The following is a 16,619-nucleotide window of genomic DNA, read 5'->3' on the forward strand; positions in this document are numbered from 1 at the left end:
AATGACCAGATGTTATGTAGTAGTAGGTCTTCTATAGAAGGTTCTGGGTATGCATGTCCAGATACAGGAATATTATTGAGAGGGAAACAAAGCTTTGCACAGTAAACTGGTAGAACAGCATGGAATAAAAATCAGGCTAACTACTGCCAAGCTTTCCACTCACACTGTTGCTTCCCCCTTTAAGGTTTAATCTTGCAAGATGCTGAACACATTTCAATATCTACTGACATCCACAGGATCTCACTGACATTGTTCAGTACCTGAGAGGAGCAGACCTTCCATCAGTATCTGAGGCTAAAAAGAGACATTGCATTTATCCATGGGTAAGTTGTGCCTGTGTTTATCCTGAGACAAAAATATCCCAGGATTGGCGTGTACACATATCACCATTCTAATCATGGTTTAGTGGGTGGCTGAATGCAGGGCTACTTTTCTGCCATTGATTCAATCATACATAGATTTATAGACATTCGGGCTGGAAGAGACCCCGGAGGATCGTCGAGTTCAGCCCCCTGCCCCAAGGGCAGGAAGTCAGCAGGGATCATAGGATCCCAGCAAGATAAGCATCCAAATGTGTCTTGAAGGCATTCAAAGTAGGTGCTTGAACCACCTCCGGTGGCAGTTTATTCCAAACCTTGGGGACTCGGACCGTAAAGAAGTTCTTCCTTATGTCCAGCCTGAATTGGACACGGCAGAGTTTGTGACCATTCGATCTTGTCATCCCTTGGACGCTCTGGTGAACAGACCCTGAATACCCCTGATAAACTTACAGGTGGCCAACAGATCACCCCTAAGCCTGTGCTTTTCCAGGCTAAAGAGTCTCATTGCTCTCAGCCTGTCGTAAGGTCTATTTTCCTGACCTCTGATCATGCGCGTGGCTCTTCTCTGGACTCTCTCAAGCTTCTCCACATCCTTTTTGAATTGTGGAGCCCAAAACTGGAGGCAGTACTCCAGCTTGTCAAAACTTGTCAAAATCTTAAAAGCTTTGTTTTTTTCCCCTTGCTTCTAAGTATTAGAAATCAGCACTACTGCCACAACACTGCAGCCAGAAACAAAATTTGGCATGCATATTCCTGTGTGGAAATGCACTACTTAGATGGAAATTCAAAATGTATGTGGCAACATAACCCAGGAGCTTTCATAACTTCTTTGAAAAGACAATGAAAAAGTTTTACCTTTGGGCAGCTCAGTATATAGAAATAAACTATTTGTCTGCTTTGAGCCACTTGCTGGATGCTGTTGGCAAGATACGTAACTTGATGACAAATGGATCTTGTACTGCAAATTGTTTGTGGTCTCTCTGCAAAAAATAAAGGAGAGGAAAAGCAAATTTTTACACAAAGTAAAAGTAAGTTGTCGTTGGGGAAACAAACAGAAAGATAGAGTTTATTTCCTTGTCTTTCTGAAAGACAAGAGAGGAGAAGGAAATAAATTTGGGAATAAGTTACACTTCACCTTTGTATGCAGGTGATCTATGTTTTCATTTAACAATTTGCTATGCTGCCGGCACTTTTACATGAACTAAGGCAAACTGATTTATCCAGCTTGCCATATTTTGCTAAAGAAAAGTATGAAGTAATCTCCAGCCTGTAAAGCTGATAGTCACTAGGACAAGGAGAGGCCAATATTTTTAGCTGAGTATACACAAAGCCTTTGCTGTCTCTCTCCCCCTCCCCCTCCCCCTGCCCCATAACGCCTCAGAATGATCTCACATAAGGGTAGCTGTAGCAGCCACTTCCAACATTGCACTTTGACTAGTTGGCAAGTACTTTACTGGTTATGATTAGTTAGTGGATCCTTTGCAGTTCACATTTAAGACTGCTGGCATGCACACACATGGATATATGTGCACATTATCAACTTTAAGCAACACTTGCAAATAAAAACAGCACTGTGAATGATGCTAAGACCACTTTTAAATTACCTTCTCCACCACCTCCTCAAAAATGTAAAGTCTACAGGAAACAGCATTAACTCAGCACTCCTTAGAAACCATACATATGAGTTAATGCACATTAGTTAAATCAAAACACTTAAAATTAATTTCACAAACTGAGGTCACCAATAACTTTTTTACAATTTAACTTTTCACCAGATTAATGCTACCAGAAATACAAGGAATACTACTGCGATGTTAATTACCTGCAAACAGCAGTTGCACAGATTTTAATGGGGAGCAATGTTTTAGCCAATGCATGCATACTTAAGTTCCTCTTGTATCAAGCCAAAACAAATTAGATCCATTCAATAGTGATCTTAGTCATTACTAGTTGTGGGGGGAAGAGAAAATAGAGAACTTAGAGAACTAGAGAGTAGTGTAAAATGAGAGTGCGCCTCTCCGGTACGGTTATACAATGGGACAGAAAAGTCCACAAAAATGCATGCTTGTAATCTCACTGAAACCAAGACCCCATAAGAGAGTCTAAATCCTTTAGGCTGAATCAAAAGAGTTCTTTGCAATACTGGTTCTTCATCTACAATCTTCAGGGCACATACATGAACCAGAACTGATAAAAAATGCCACAAGAGATACAGTGGGTTGTAATTAGTAAAAGAGATTCGTAAAGGAGCCAGAAGAAAGTTGTTTCCTTGTGAAGTGATCCATAAAAAAGGAAAAGAAAAATGTTTATCTCTATCAAAATTGTTTAAAGAATATTTCAGAGGTCCCTTTAGAAAGGTAAGGCAAAAGGGGACAAGGGAAAGATTCTATTCTGTTGGTGCATAAGTGGACTTAGGCCCTAAATGTGCACATTACACCCAGATCAATTACTTGAAAAACTGTTAATGCAAAGGCAACAGGGTCCACTACCTCCTGGATTCTTCTTTTATCAGACAAAGGTAGTTAGCTGTGTTGGTTTATGACAGGCTAGAAAGTAAGATATTGGCAGGTAGATGCAGTAATGGATTTTATAGACTTGAACAGGGTGAAAGACAATCAACTACACTCCCTCCACTGCACAATCTCCCTCATGTGCTCCCTAAACCCCCACAACATGGTCTCCTCTGCCTTCCCCCATTCTTTCGAGCTACCTTCCTGTGCTGCACAAGCTAGTCCATCCTGGGGAGAGTGACAGCTCAGCTCTGGCTTCAACCCCAAGCCCAGTGCTAAAGCTGCAGCTGAGCCATCACTTGCCCCAGGCTGGTATTTGAACCTAAAATGAGGTTTCTCTGCCCCATGCTGATCGGGGGGAAAAAACTCGTCTTGGATTCACATAAATATGATACAAAGTAAAGTAAGCCGAACTAGGGCCACACCAACAGAGCTCCTAATTTTAATTTAACCATGCTATCATTGTTCAGTTGAGAGTAAAAGAAAAAAGTAATAATGGAATGAGAAAAAAAGAGCTGGAAGTTCTCAAGACTGAAGCTCAGCTTCCTTTAGAGATTCAGCCAAGTGAATTAACACACAGTTTCTCCCAGAGGTGCTGAGTACGTGGGGACCCAAGGGCCCTGGCCCCCCTCTGGAAGAGGACTGTCATCTGAAATACATAAAACTTTCCATGTGTCCATCATCTTAGGCCCTTCCCACAGCAAAAATAAGAGTCAGCACCTATGTCTCAACATATAAAATGGGGATAAATGTTATCATAGCAGGATGCTGAGAAGAATAATTAATGCCTGCAAAGTACTTTGAAAAATATCAAGCATTATTATTATTTAAAATGCTAACAATGGTTTAACTTCAACAGAGAACGTACAACTGTGATTTCATTTTTTCCACTTGCTTAACTGTTAAAGAAAATCCTGGCTTGTGCAAAGCAGTCTCTCTTATTACTCTGCCAACACATTGCATGTGTGCACGTATGGTGCAAGGTGGTGCTGACGGGAGGGAATGAGCAGAAGGAACTTTACTTTCCCAGCCCAGATTGGTTTACCACATTGAGTTAGTCCTGGACAACACAGCTGCAAGTTATAAATGTCCAGGCAGGCAAACATGAGTGGCATCCCCTCCAGTCTGCCAAAATTCCAAGCAATTAGTACAACTAGCACTTTCAGCTCTTTTGTGGGTTGCCTAGATGGAGACTAAACAGCAGACAAGAGTGGGGGGAAGGGAGTATTGTTTTATGAAAATATGTTAAATCAATTTTATTTTTCATTTCCACTACTGAACATTATTTAGACCTCTCTGCAGCCTTTATGAATGTTTGCCTTACACTGTACTGTGTTTGCCAGAAACACATCAATATCCTCTTATCCTCACAAACTAGTAGCCAATGTCATCACCTTTCTAGCTGTCAGATCTACCAGCACTGCCCACTATAGTAGGAAAGAGAGAACTGGTTTCTTACTTGTCTCATTTCAGGCAACTCATAATGTTCAGCTGAGAAACCTGAGATAAATATACCAATTTAGGCTGGTTGCCAATAGCTTTTAAATCAAATTCTGGGTCTTTAGAATACACTTTTCCACTGAGCAAATATGGAGGGGCCATTACAGGACCTCATAAAAATAGTTTATACCTAGAATAGGGGGCTTTTTATATTGACTCATTAGGATAGGTAGAGAAGCATTCAAAAAACCTTACTCTCAGAAAAGCTGGGAGGAAGGAAAGGAAAAGAAGTGAATATTCAGATGACCGTTTCAATTCAAGTGACTGGCAGAAAAAAAAGCACAACTTTGTAATACACTAATACAGAGACCCCCATTGTTCTGGCACTGTACATATAGTGGACATTCTCTGAAGTAAAGAATGAACTACCTGAATTGATGAGGTGAAGAACAACAACAACAAAAAGGGAGGGGGGCATGGTGGAGAGAAGCAAAAAAAAGAAATGGTATTAAGGTCAGCAATAAAGCCAGAAAGGTAATGCAGGTGTTCTGTGCTTCAGTCTCTGCCCTAATCATCCCCAATGCCCTCCACATTGTTGTAGTCAGACCTTGTGACCCTATTGCAGTGTTTCCTAGAAATACACAACCCATATTTTATAAAAGCATGTAATCTCCTCTACGCTACAGCAGTTTCCAAAGCAGAAACCACTTTTTGAAGCAAATTTGTGTTATGGTAACAGTTGACTTTATTTTAGTTTTGCTGATTCTCTATATTTTCTGTGTTGTAAAGGGTGTTAATAAAAACTATCATTCTATCTCTCTGCAACTACACCCCATTTAAAGTATATCCGCCCAGAGCACTGAAGATGAAGCCATTCTGATCCTATCAGCTGAGCAAGATCTGAAACAAAACCCCAGAGTGGAGAAAGTGTTTTCACTCGAGACATGGTGGGCAACCTGGACTACAGAACAGTGCAACCATGAGTGACTTCTTGGAGGTTCACGCTGCACATTTTGACAAGCATTGACTAGAAATAATACTTAAGTGTCCAGGAAAAATCTTGTGACATTGCTTTCAGAGGCTGCCACAATTCTTCTGGTTGGAAGGTGTCATACAACACTTTAATTGACCACAAAATGAATGGGGCCCTGAAATGGAAAATGACAGCCTTAATGACATATGTAAAATTCTGAAATGACCCCTTATGCAAATAAGGGAGTATTTTGCTTCTGGAATATGTTCCACATTCCAATAGGTGATGGAAAACCTATGTGGGGAAGAAGCAGGGAATACTATTCTGTAGGAGTGCATCCATACAGATTTTTGCAGCCGATACTGATAGCCAATTTTTAAGGAGGCATATTGGTTGATACTGATCCAATTTCCAATACCCAGCCTGGCAGCGTGGAGAGCTGCCTCCAGCTGGTAATTCTGGACAAGCTGGGGGGGAAGGGGAGATCAAGGCCCCCGTAGTGAGGGAGGGTGTGGGGCTGGGGTAAGCGCTGGGAGGAGCACAGGGAGTGGGGCAGAGGTAGATGGCTCCTGGCGCTGCACACTGCTCAGCTGGGAGCTGCTGGTCCAGCAGCTCATTCAGCACTCACCTGCTTGTCTGGCAGCTCCCACCACTGTTCCCACCGCTTGTCCAGGAGGCTGAGGGGGGTGGAGCGTGTGCCCCCAGATCTGTTGGGGGCGGGCTGGGGCCGGAGCTGTGCCAAGCTCTTCCCAGCAGGGCGGGGCTGAGCTGGGAAGGGGCTACAGTGAATTTGTGGCTGCAGCCTCCCCATAGTCCCTTCCCAGCACAGCCCCACTAGGAAGAGCTTGGTGCAGCCCCTGCCCCAGCCTGGCCCATGCAGATCCGGGGGCACCCCCTCCCCCCTGGATGAGCGGAGGGAGCCCCAGCCCCTGCCCCACATCCTGCCTCACCGTGGGGGTCTTGATCTGCCCCCTCCAGCCCCTTCCCCTGCCTCCCCTTCTACCACACCAGACTTACCAGCTGGAGGAGCAGCTCTCCTGCTGAGCTGTGCTCTTCGCTGTCTGTGCTGCACTGCAGCTGCACACATGCATGGGCCATTTATTGGCCAAATTATCAGCCTGATATGGCTGATTTCCAATATACAGTAAATTTATATGTAGTAAATTTTCTTTATATCAGTATTGATCTGATATTGGGCTGATGTATCCTACTCTTCTCTACTCTTCTGTTCTCTGTTAGCACCACTAAAGAAACAAATTGGGACCCAATCAATGAATAATTCAGCCACTGCTCAACTCAGAACCACAACCTACCAAAAGGCAAAGCTGGAAGTCATACTCACCTTATGCATGCACCAGCCTCACTTTTCACAGAGACTGGTCTGTGGTGATTACAACATGGCAACCACACCTACTCAGGATGGTGCTCTATCCACTTCCAGTCAAGACTTCATATACAGTCTGATGAGCCTTCGACAGCATTAGGTATGGGTGATGGGTCTTTTAGCTTAGACAAGAGAAGCTCACACTATCAGGACAATTCCTGTTGCTAACAACCGATAGTGTTATATACACTGGCCACCTCAATAGAACATTCCACTCTACGCAATAGCCAGGTACAAACATTACACGTTTACCAGTAGAAGTGATCAGAAACTGATCTGTACCCATAACAGAACAGAAGTTTGGCACATATAGACTGGTTTTTAAAATGGTGGAACCTGGTCTAAGATTTGTGTTCTCCTCGCTCCCCCCCCCCCCCCCCCCCCCGCCTGTGGCAGTGATCACTGTCCCCCTGGTGAACGTGTGTTCTTCTTGTTACCAATCTATATTATGCTGCTTACAGAAAACTGCATAATTTAGATTGAATCTGCCTTGGGCTTTTTGAATGTCTGGCCTAGTTTTCAATGTGAAAACTCAGCAAGAGTAGGCATAGTTGACAGAGGCTTCCATCTGCCCTCAAATACATCATAAGCCTGTTTACATTAAGGTTTTTCTCTCTTTTCCCCCCCTTATACACTTCTCTAGGAGTTAAACTGATCAATCGTAATCCTTCTGTTACATCAAATGGACCCTGGAAAGGAAGCATCTATTTGCTGCTGTTGGAAATGTCCTTCTACGTTTTTCCCCAAAGGGATTTTGTATTGCAGTCTAATACTGTTCTCTAAATGGGCAAGTGCCAATTTCCACTCTGTTAAGACTAGTAAATTTTGTTTGTAATGCTTGGTTGGTGAAAAGAAAATAACAGGCTTGTTCATGGAAAGCCCAAGGTTGGTAGTACAAAATAGTGAACCAGGAAGTTGCTTATAGTAAAGCTGGATCCGTCATTCTGGTTTTAGATTATACCTCTTCAAAACCATAAAGCTGCCTCTACAGGGAGAGATTCATCATTCAAACAATAGCCTGAAATAAAACCACAATCTGATGACTGTCATAGCCCCTCTGACACCAGTGCCTACCATCTCCCAATGTTTACACACTAATCAGTTTAGTCTTCCCACTTGGCTGCATGTGAGGCAGCTGTTTCTAATGGCTTGCATTTTCTTAAAGCCTCATAGAGCAGACAGCCAGGGCTCTACAATTCCCTCCACTCTTCCAGCTCAGACTGCCCCAGAGGAGGAACAAAACAACAAGGAAGAGGGAAAGAAAAAAAACATTCATTTTCATGCTTCCTGAATCATGGAAAATCTCAACTCATTTCTACTTAATGCTCAGTTCTTTTTGTGCTTGTTAAATAAAAGCCTTCCTACAAACCTGACAGTTATCAATTACTAAAGTTAAAATTCAATTGCCTGTCTCCTCGCAAATAAAAAAGGTTTTTATTTTTCAAATTAAGTCAAATGCTTGGAATCTTTCTCTTTAATATACTGAATTTTATAAAGGTCTTGCCATCAGTTGAAATAGATATTCTAGACATATATATATCACTCTTGTTTTATTTGTAACTTTGTTTTATAAATAAATTATATAAATAGGCTTCTTTGATTGCTCAGAGCATCCAGCATTAAGTACTGGGGCATAGCTTTAGGCATAATTGTACTACTGAATTCATCAGCTGCTTAATTATCATTCATTTTGCATCTATTTCTCCTAATTAAAGAGAAAACACTCCCAACAACTTTTACATAAATACTATATTTGTTCTCTATAAAAATGTAAGGCTAATTTACCAGTGATTAAACGATTATCTAATTTTATAGCTGTCATTCTTCAGAGGCCAGTACCCCACAGCCGCTGACAAAAGGAAACAAGAAAGAAGAACTTAAAGTACTTTATCTTTTACTTACTCTTAGTCATGCGGGTTTGCTGTGTCATTTCTGACTTTAGATGGTAAGTGTAACTGCCACCACAAAGGATGAAACCTAAGGGCTCTTCCAGGACTAACAGCATGAACCACTACAACTTGAGCTAATGGAAGCTTGGGTTCAAGTAGAAAGACTTGCATAGGTTTCTCTGGGTCATGGATCAAGCCTTATGTGTGCTAAGTATAGGAACAGACATCTACCCACAGTGGATCAGGAAGAAGGTATGACACTTAGCATGAGCTCTTTGGGGTAGGGCTCTTCCTTTGTCTTCTGTAAAGGGATCGTACACTTGAGATACTGTACACACAAATACAAAGAACAGCAGCCATCCCATTTTAAAGCTCAGGTCTCGTCTGGCCATCCCAGGGAACTGAAGTTCCAGCCAGCTTCTCAAGATTTGGATGGGGTCCAGCAGCACCTCTGCCCAGTTCAGTAGTCCCCTGCCTGCCGGCTCAGCTTACTTTCTCAGCTGCAGCACAGCCGCTCCAGCCCTGCCTGCTTTCCTGATGGCTGGATCTCAGCTGTACTCAGTGGGAGGTAGTCTGAGTCAGGGAAGCAGCTGCTGGCACTTACAGCATGGTAAAAATGGCTGCAAAGTCTGCTCCCTCCATGCTAGCACAGAGGTCATTCCCAATCAAGGGAGGGGAATGTCAGAAAGAAAGGGAGCAACAGCACAAAGGTGGTGGGCAGAGGGGATAAGAGGCCTGTGGGGGTTTAAATGGATAAGCTAACAAGACAATTCTGCTACATAACTTGGGGATCTAGAGATGGGTATTAAGGATAGGTTATTTTCTCTGCCCCTCTAACCCTGCTCAGAAAAAAATAACTTGGAACTTACCACCATCACCTATAGTCAGTACCTCAGGCAATCTAGAGAACTGTCTCTTTCAAAAACAGATGTCAGGATTTAAAACTAAAACTTTCCTCTGCTGGGAATCAGCTGGTCCCTCCACCCCCTTGACCTCCCTCCCAGCCCTGCCTGCCCCTTGCCCCACAGAGTGGAGGGAAAAAAAGAGAACTGCATGCCTCAGGTACAAAACCAACCCCCTCGCCTGTACGTGAGCCACACCAGGAAAAGAACCCACACTATGCCGGGCTCCATCAGACACAGTGCCTCAAGATGAACTAAAGCAGGGGTGAACAACCTCATAGCATGTATGCCATAAATGGCACAGGCAGCTGCTGAGTGGTACACAAGCCACAGGCACTCAATAAAAGGAGGTGCCAGAACAGAGGCAGAAGGACTGCAGTCGCTGACCACTGCCACATGCACTAAGTACAGACAGTCAAGACAAGACAATTCTGAATTGGTTCAGTGTTTGCACATTAGTCTAAACTGCAGAGACTGAACCAATAAGCAAATGAATACACTTTCACTTTTGACTCAGGAAATGCAGCCACATGCCTGCAGTGGCTAAAGCCAGAAGACAGGGGTGCAAGAACATGTATGCCAGCCACTACCAAAGGGAAGAGAGCCCGCCAAGACCCCCCCCGCTGGAATGAAGGGTCGTTGCCAGGCCCATGCTCTGCCAGAGGGGGGCCAGGGGACAGTTGTGACACTGAACTCATAAAAGCTTGAACAAGAATATTCCTTTTTCTGAAAAGCTATAAACTGAAGGGATATAAATGCAGCCTGGGCTATGTGTTTGCTTTCTCTTAATACTGCACCCGAGGTCTCTGGAATTTGCAGTCCACAATCACAGCAGCAGGACTTTCAGGGCTGCTCATCATTTCCTCTTTCTGCTTCTAGGTGCCTCTGGGATTTGTAGTCCATAGTTGCATCCATCACTAAGTTTTAGCAGGGCAGGACAACTCTGTACCTAGGGGGGGTTGGGAGGGGAAAGGTGAATTTAACCCTGCCTCCCTGGCCCCAGACTCCAGCTGATGTTTGCCTCAGGAAGGGGGGGAGGGCAGGCAGGGAGAGGGGCAGTGAGTCAACCCTCACTGCTCCAGCTAGGGAGCAGAGGAATGGGGCCAACCCTGCTCTCTGGAGCAGACTGCACAGCTCATCCCAGGGCTGAAAAGCATGTTGGGATGCTGGGGGACTGTGATTTAACTTAAACCAGGAAGGGGTCTGGGACAGAAGTTCCATAAAGCGGCTTGATCTAAATCAGTTAAGTCTGATACTACATTCAACCAGGTTTATCTTAAGCCAGTTTCAACCATTTTGAAACCGGTTTATGTCCATTGAACTTTTGTTCTGTTACAGGTTTAAATCAGTTTCTGATCACTTAAACTGGTTTATGTGTAACTTCTGTTCCTAGCCATGGGGCAGAGAGGGGCAGGAGATTGCTGAGAGAGGAGATGTCAGGGGTCACTGAGCCAGGTTAATACTTCCAGGGCCCTGCAGCTATCATCAAATAAAGGGCTTGGGATCCTTGCTCACCATATAAAACCACACTGGTTGCAAGGCCAAGGAAGGGGTAACCTGACTCTTAGCATTAACACCTTCTCTCTCAGCAGTGTCCTACCCAGCTGCATGGCCAGAAGCTCCAGAGGCCCTGCCACTGTTCTGGGTTTCAGGGTACAAATGTTATTTGAAGGGAGGCAGGGATCAGATGGCACTTGGGAATGGGGTGCGGACTAACTAGTAGCATGACACCCGAAAAGGTTGGACACCACTGAATTAAAGGGTATTTAAAGTAGGGAACCAAAGTAGTTAATTCTATGGGCTACATGAAGGTTCACAGAATACCTAGAAACAGGGGAATGGAGGAAGTAGAGTTTGCTGTATTTTGAAGGGGTAGAGGTTGGTTTTTTGTTTTGTTTTAATCAAACAACATATCATTGGTCAGTTATAAAAAAAAAGATTATAGCCAGCTCTTCACCTGGTACAACCTAGCAAAGATCCAATGACCTTACTTTATATCCAGTGACAATCTGGCCCTTAGTTTAGAGATGAACAATTCAACAAAGAGCTCAAGCATGAGTGAACAAGTGTGACCCCACCAGGATCAGGGCAATAATTATATATATTTAGAAAGGTGATTTATTGTACCTACACATTTAACACTACTATTTAAATTGCTTCAGTCTAACAGAGAATGAAATCACTAGCTCATTTATATTTACCACATAAATTTATGTGAGCCCTAAAAAGCCTGATCTTGCAATTTTGAATTTGATTAAAATATGGAATAAAGCAAAAGGCCCTTTAAAAAAGTCTCTTTTATTTATATATATATATATATATATGATCCACAGAAAGTGTTTTTGTAGTCCTTTAAATAAGCACTGTTAACTGCCTGGAAAGTTTAACACTCCAAAATTATGCATTTATTTAATACAGTATTAAAATAAATTCCAACCACAAGAATTTCGACAAGTCAAATTTAGTGTTTCACTAATACTTAAAGGAGAGATGCAGTTGGAATTGTTCATAAAAACCTTTGGATGGCTTTGTAATCTGCTTACAGAATGCGTACAAATATTACCTGATTATAGCTTTTAGAATTAAAAAAATGTTTTCCAAAACCTAAAATAGCAGTTGCCTCAAAAAATTTGGATATTTTATAAAGAAATGAGGACTAAAATCCTACCCACTCAAAATACATTGCCTACAGTTCTCATCAATTTATTAAATTTGCTCCTCAGAAATTATTCTAGAAAGATTAGTACATTTTTATTGGCTTTTCCCCTCTATCAGATGAAAAATAACAATGGGCTCTTTATTTTACATTCTGTGGTTTTTAAGCCTCATTACTTTTATATATGGTGAACAAGATGCACACTCAAGTGGTCATACTACCATGCCCATAACCACATGCAACCATGTAGAATGACATACAGAGAAAAAAAGTTCTCGCACATGGATCAAGATGTGGGCCAGTGGAGCTACAATACTATTGGCTCTATGCAAGAACTCTTGAAGAGGATGGGCTTGCAGTTAATGCAATGGCCTAAGATTCGGTGATATGGGTTTATCTTCCAGCTCTGCCACAGAACTCTACTGTAACCTGGGGCAAGATTTTGTGCTGCATTTCTACATTTACGAACTGTGGGTAAACAATATTATACTCGTGTATTTAGATTTTCTTCGCGTATTTAGATTTTAGGGTCTTTGGCCATATTTGTCTGTATACAATAAACATTTTTTTTCAGTCAGCTGCTGGAAATTGAGTACACATTATATACAAGGAAATAAGAGCAGTTTCTGCCACCTACTGTGCAAAGCAAAAGTAAAGTCTGCCCAGAACCAAAGGGAGAAGATCAATGAGCAGGTTTGGCTCCTCAGTTACTGCTATTCAGTAACTTACTACAAGGAGAGATGTTTTATTCTTTGGGCTGTCTTTCAAAAACCAAGGCGTGTACCTTATGCTGAAGCGTGTTGTATGCAAAAAATGCAGCATTTGTACTATTTCATTTATAATAGGGCCCAGCCAGTAGAATATAAACAACAAGAAATGCAAATTTGCTCTCCTTAGGCTATCCAGCAGGATGACTAAGCATACCTTCTAGATCAGTTAAAATGTTTATTTCCAACAAGAAATACAAAAAGGCATTAAATCAAGTATGTTTTACTTATCTAGCATCCAAGTAGAGTCACATAATTTACATTAAAATATGATGTATTTGTCACTTTATTCCATGAAAGGCAAATGAAACAAACATTTTGGATACAAGTAACAAATTTTTGCTTTGCCATATATTGGGTTTCGTTTTGATTGCTTGTTTGCAGATGTTACAAGATTATGTTAATCGATACTTTACAAATAACTGACAGTTAAAGTAGATATAACATTTATTGCTGGATTCAAAGTCATTATATAAAGCTTATACAGTGATTACAATGTGAGAGATCTGACTATCTATGTAGTTGATTAGAAGCAATAATATTCTTGAGTATGTTATCAGACTGTTCCTTAATGGAGAGGGTTCATATTTAATAGTATTGCATAATTAGAAATGGAATAATAGTATTGTTAAAAATTATGGATAGCGAATAGAACAATTTTTGTCTCAAGAATTTTTGCAATAATGTTTTATGTGTCGTGGAATATTTTAAACACAAAAGAGTGTTATTAATATTGCCATGTTAAAAATGTAATATTTTTTCAAGAGCCAGGTGAAACCAGAAAGTCGTGAACAGAATAAAATACAGTCAATATTGAGCTGTGTCTTTTTTCTGGACAGCTATTCAGATCACTGAAACTCACATGCCTGTAATTTCTTCTTCCTTTCCAATCATTAAGCCATTTTCTTAAAACCCACTTCTTTTGCTTTCAAGTACTAATCTGTTCTCAGTCACAGTTTCCTCCTAACCTTTTATTGTTTCTATTTGAAGCTACAGCTAAACTCTGATTGACTTCTATAAAGGTGCACCTTCCACTCTTCACATTCCATGCAAGCTGAAAAGCTGTATATGGAATATGTATTTTTTTCCAAAAGTGGTAACAAGCTACCCCAAAAGCTTTATACCACCCTACATGTAACCATATGCATTGTCAAAACCACTTTGTCTCCCTCTGATTTTTCCTTTTTTCAGTCCGTTAGTTACTGTGGAACAGTCAAGTATTTTTGACACAGTTTAACAACATCCCCATGTGCAAGACAAGCTCAGATTTTATAACCAGTTGAATTTTATGCTATTGCTTGTAAAAGAAATAAACCATCATAAATGCTTACACCCCAAAGGCTGCATGAAGAAAGCTTGTGTATTTCAACCTCTTTATATTCAATGTGAAGGCAACAGACAACAAAATATTAGGGAAGGCAACAGTTAACATCCATGACTGCTTGCAGATGTGAAAAAACAAAACAAAACAAAACAAAAACAAACGTGCTTTACCTGAAGAAACAGCACATTACTTTAACCCGGTTCTGCAGCATCTGTAATGATGCAGTGCTTCAGTGAGGCTTTGTGGCACTTTTAGCATAAGCTGGTTCAATCAGTTATTAGATAAAAGTGCCAAAAGAGCCTGATCTTTACAGATGTGCCTGAAAAGAGCCTGATCTTTACAGAAGTTGGGCAAGCCAGGCTGAAGTAACGCGCTGCTGCTTCTGGGCACGTGCAGGGCTCAGCACAAGAATGCGCTCTATTTAATTTAAAGTGCCGTTTTTTTAATGTCTACAAGCACCATGTTCCTTATTTAAATATATGGAAAACTACAAAGGTATTTAACATCATTTAGATCCAGTGTGTGAAAGACATTGTATTTCTCTTTATTCCCTTTTCAAAGCATCACTCATTTTTAAATCTTTTTATATTTAAATTGAGTTCACTTTCAGATATATATCCCAAACCCAGAACCCTCTCCCCACAACACACAAACACTGCACGTGCAAGGGCCCCTTATTGCTGGTTAACGTCTTTCACATACCAGAGTAGGCCTGGGAAGAATAATTACCAATCTAGTACCTGGCTGCATGTGAACACTTCCAGTGATGGAGTTTGACTGCCAAATCTAATTTGTGAAGAGCACGATTTGTAGCAGATGGATAGAAACGGTCCCTGCATGGGGTTGCCTTTCATTCTGCCCACTGGCCTCAGCAAGAAACCGTTCACTGTCTCTTCAAGGCTAATGATACAGAGCATTCTGCACAAGGCTGAAACAGCCCTCATCCAGATATTCCAACATTAGTCTTCTCTTGCAAAGCAAGCATTGTCATATTGCAACAGACAGACATGTAACACTTGAGAATTTAAAGAGACTTTGGCTGTACTGCAGAAAGGGAGTAAAATAGAGCTCATAAAGGAACAACCCTTCCTGCAGTACTTTATAGGGGAGAACTCCACACATCTGCAGGAAGCATTAGGACCCAGACAATGCTTTGCCGTTTCTTGTCTTCACTACCATGTGGCCTTGAGGGAAAAATGCAGAGAGGAGCCAGGCAGACTATCCAGCTGATAGAAGCAGCTTCAGAGACAGCCAAAACAAGGACCTGTAAACACTCAGAGAATTTTCTATCATTCTCCCGGCTGTACGCCGACTGGCTGTTCGCTCCAACTGGCCCCTTCTCCCTTTGTATTTGCCTCAACTGTACTTCACACTTGTCTCCTTAAACGGTTCTACCCTGTTCTGGCCTCTACTAGTGATTGCACCAGTAAGGGGTGATCTTCCCCAAACACGGTCCAGGTGACAGTCTGTGAATCTCTTGCTGTGGTGCACATCCATGTGAAAGTGGGCACAGAAGAAAGGAAATTTCTTAGCTTGAAGAGGGAGTAGTCACCAAACACAGCCTCCCTCATCCTCTTCCCCTTCACTTTCCTTACATTTAGTTTACTTCTCCCCAGTGCTGCGACATTAACATGGTATTTCCTTGTATGCACCAGAGGCCCCCTGGGATTTCTGATCTCCTTGCCCTCCACGTTCTGAGGCCACATCCAGAAGAGTAAGAATGTGTGTGTTGCAGGATCTCAAAGTAGTTTGAGATACTACAAGGGGCACACCAGGACAGAAAAAATGTTCTCCGCACTGCAAATATGCAGTGCGAACTTAAATTTGATACTGGGAAATCTCAGTACCAAAAGATAACACAGGAAAAAAGCAGCGCAAGGCACACTCCTGGAGCGTGCCCTGAAGTGACCAGAGATTGTGTCCTCCAGAGAGATGCTTTAGCATGCAGCCAGAGCATCTCTATGGCTGCTGCATGTTCCTGCTGCACCTGCACACTGCCTCAGTGTGCTGGGGCAAACAGGAGTGGGGCAAGGCTGCAGCACTGGATTGGACCCAGGCACTGTCCCAGGTAAGTAGGGGCAGAGGGACTGTAGGCATGGGGGTAACTGTGTAGAGGTGGGAAGGAGCATGTGTGGGTAGGGGGAGGAGACTGCTCAGGAGGGGTGGGTCCCCAACCCTCCCCCCCTGGCATGATGCACAGCCCCACCCCCACAGCAGCCATCGCGGCATTCATGCTCGCTCCTGGAAGAGACCCCGCCTCAGACCAGTGGCTGCACATGTCGCCAGCTCGGCCCAGCCCACGTGCCCTCAGGCAGAACTGGATGGGCTCCAGCTGTCACCTGGGGCTTCTGCTTGTGCAGGAAGAAGCCGCGGACCCTCAGGCTAGGCCAGGTCCTGCCTCCATGTGCCTCGCATGCCATCGGGCCAAGCCGGCTCCAAGCATGCAGGACTTGG

The 16,619-nt window shown here is 42.6% G+C and overlaps 1 protein-coding gene across 1 annotated transcript in view; it reads right to left on the reverse strand.

Moving 5' to 3' along the window:
• ZMIZ1 (zinc finger MIZ-type containing 1) overlaps positions 1–16,619 on the reverse strand; it is a 510,468-nt gene that overhangs the window by 380,981 nt on the left and 112,868 nt on the right. Inside the window, exon 3 of the mRNA XM_025197702.1 lies at positions 1,176–1,300. The gene's annotated coding sequence lies outside the window, so the exon portion shown is untranslated. The remainder of the gene's footprint in view (positions 1–1,175; positions 1,301–16,619) is intronic.

This window comes from Alligator sinensis, unplaced genomic scaffold (genome assembly GCF_000455745.1).
Source record: "Alligator sinensis unplaced genomic scaffold, ASM45574v1 scaffold188_1, whole genome shotgun sequence".
In the NCBI taxonomy this organism is placed as follows: domain Eukaryota; kingdom Metazoa; phylum Chordata; order Crocodylia; family Alligatoridae; genus Alligator; species Alligator sinensis.